The following is a 3,210-nucleotide window of genomic DNA, read 5'->3' as shown; positions in this document are numbered from 1 at the left end:
ACAGATTCCGTCCAGGCTTGCTTTTTAGAAACAAACGTGTGTTAGGGAATTATTTTTCTTATTTATTGATTACGGACTTACTGGACTTCGGGAAGTTGGGATCATTGAATGGTGTGGTGTGGAGTATGGTGGACCCGTTGACAATGACACGATGGGGTAAATTTTTTGGGATGCCTCATCCAAAGTAGCCCATGTGAACAGATCTGTTTTTTTTTTATCGGTAAGGCCTCTAACCCGAATCCAACTCATTATTGTAGGGTATGGATCTTAAAATAAGATCCGAATACATATTTGGATTGGTTCAGGCCGATCTTGATTGGTGGGTTTTTTGCATTATCTTGCTTTTTGTCAGATCTATATTCGTTCTATATCTAACCCGATCCTTTTGCGCTTTTTTTTATCAGGCACGGTATCATCACTTTAAATCCAGTTCTGGATTCTACTACATCCTATTTAGATCTGGTAAATTTTGGATTTAGATTTGTGGGTGCGTAATAAGGTCAAGACTTATGTATCTGACCAATTTACATTAGAGGTGGTTAATGGGACCCATTGACCGGACCAGCACGGCTCAAGAGCTACAGTAATGGTCCGGGCTCAATCCATGAATGGTGTAGTAGGCCGTGCCAGATTCACTTCCTGGCCCAAAAACCCGTTATGAAATGAACCTGTTTAACCCATGAACTGGATCGGACCAACCTGCAAACCCACCTCAACTCGTCCAATAATCCGTATTCATATGAAGAATAAGACAAATAGTATTAATTTTATTTTTAGTTGTAATATTTATAGTTTTAGATTTTTTCCTTTCTAATTTTAATTTGTAATTCGCTTATAATTTTTTTTTCATAGTGAAATTTCAGACTTGGTCCCATAAAAATTATCTTCGAGGTTTTTCACGTAAAATCATGGTGTCCATTTTTTTTTTTCAATTCAATCGGTTCAACCCGTGAACCAGCCCCGCTCAACCGTACTGGTTTGGCCTTCTCACAAGCGGTCTGGTTCAATAAACCGGCCCGTCTCAAGTAGTCCAGTTGAACCGGCCCATTAATGATCCTGTACGGGCAGGCCACGTGCCAGGCCGTGCCGGTTCAGGCCCGTCTGCCACCTCTAATTTACATACACTTATTACCAGACGGGCATTTTCCTCCTTTCCATTTTCACTAATGAAGCGTACCGCGTGGTGGGAATATAGAATCGTTCGTACAGCATGATCATGTATGCCAAGACTTTCATGCGAAACCCGCTGCTTGTGTAAAACATGTAGGCCCCACTGATAGAATCCCACGTGGGCATTCGTTTCACCCCTGTTTCTTAGGAAAGTGGATCTCTTTCCCACATTTCGGTGTGTTCGGTGGCTGAAGGATTCAGGGTCGATACTGATACTGACAACATTGGTCCCAACTCCCCACCCTTAAAAACTCCACTACATACCCAATCACTCATTGACCGAAGCAGGTTATATGTTCTCCCCCGAAGAGGGTAGTTAGCTACATCTTATGTTCGGGGGTCCCAATGAGCACCACGTATTTAAGCATGTGTGTCTTGTATTCACATGTTTGTCAGCATTAATTAGTGTTAGAGTTTGATGCGATTGCAAAGACTTAAGTACCCTCTCCTCCATTGGTGCCAAAAAAAATGACGATTCTAGAAAAGGAGTGGTTGTAAAGACTTAAGTGCCCCGAAGATGATTATTTAAGACTCAGTCTCTGCACTGCAGGATTATCCGAGAAAGAAATCTCCCCTGGAGGAGGCCATGAACATCAATCCTCTCACTCTCTCTCTCTTCCTTCTCTTTCTGCTTCTGTGCACATCTAGCAGAAGATCCTACATTGCTCCATCAAGCACTGACTGACCTGCACATTGGCTGTTGTGGAGCCTGATTCAGAGTTTTTACCCTTATAGGGGAGGGGTCTGGGGCTCCTTCCAGCATGGGTAGCATCATTCAACTTGAAAAGTTGTGGAGCCTAATTCAGAGTTTTTACCCTTACAAAAGGGGGGTCTGAGGACTCCTCCAAGTGTGAGTAGCATCATTCAACTTGATGAGTTGTGGAGCTTGATGCAGAGTTTTTGCCCTTACAGGAAGAGGGTTTGGGGGTTCCTCCCAACGTGGATAGCATCATTCAACTTGATGAGTTGTGGAGCCTGATTCAGAGTTTTTGCCCTTACAGGAGGAGGGTTTGGGGCTCCTCCCAGCGTGGGTAGCATCGTTCAACTTGATGAGTTGTGTAGCTTGATTCATAGTTTTTGCCCTTACAGGAGGGGGTTTGGGGCTCCTCCTAACGTGGGTAGCATCGTTCAACTTGATGAGTTGTGGAACCTGATTCATAGTTTTTGCCCTTACAGGAGGGGGTTTGGGGGCTCCTCCCAGCGTGGGTAGCATCATTCAACTTGATGAGTTGTGGAGCCTGATTTAGAGTTTTTGACTTTACAGAATGGGGGTCCGGGGGCTCCCCCCGGCGCGGGTCCAGGAAGGGCCGCCCTTGGCAGGAAGCTCGGGGGGCAGCACCCCCCGGATCAATTTTTTTGGGGGCCTTGTATAATTTTTTTATTTTCTTTCCCTCTTTTAACTATCGAAAAAGAGCAATAAAATGATTTTTTTAAATCGTGGGGCTCATGTTTCCTTTGATTGTTTCTTGCTCGAGGTTTTTGTAACACCCCTTCCCACGATTTTTCTATTTTTCTTTTTTTGTTTCTTTCCCATAATTTTTTCAATGACTCCGCTACAGCGATTTTTAGTGTTGTCGGGTCTCCAACGAGCCCCACAGTGATTTATAGTGTTGTTCAGTCTTTCAACAACGATTTGTAGTATTGTCGGGTCTTCCTACAACGATTTGTAGTATTTTTGGGTCTCCAACGAGCCCCACAATGATTTATAGTGTTATTCAGCCTTCCAACAACGATTTGTAGTATTGTCGAGCTTTCCTACAACAATTTATAGTATTTTCGGGTCTACAACGAGTGCCACAACGATTTATAGTGTTATCCGACCTTTCAACAACGATTTGTAGTGTCTTCTGCAAATCACTATAGCGATTTGTAGTATTTTGGGGTCTCCAACGAGCCCCATAAATCTCTATGGGGCTCGATGGAGACCCCAAAACACTACAAATCGCTATAGTGATTTGCGGAAGACACTACAAATCATTGTTTAAAGGTCGGATAACACTATAAATCATTGTGGGGCTCGTTGTAGACCCAAAAAATACT

This window comes from Nuphar pumila, chromosome 3 (assembly GCF_984573655.1).
Source record: "Nuphar pumila chromosome 3, dmNupPumi1.hap1.1, whole genome shotgun sequence".
Classification (NCBI taxonomy): Eukaryota; Viridiplantae; Streptophyta; class Magnoliopsida; order Nymphaeales; family Nymphaeaceae; genus Nuphar; species Nuphar pumila.
Note: the sequence above shows the minus strand (reverse complement) of the source record.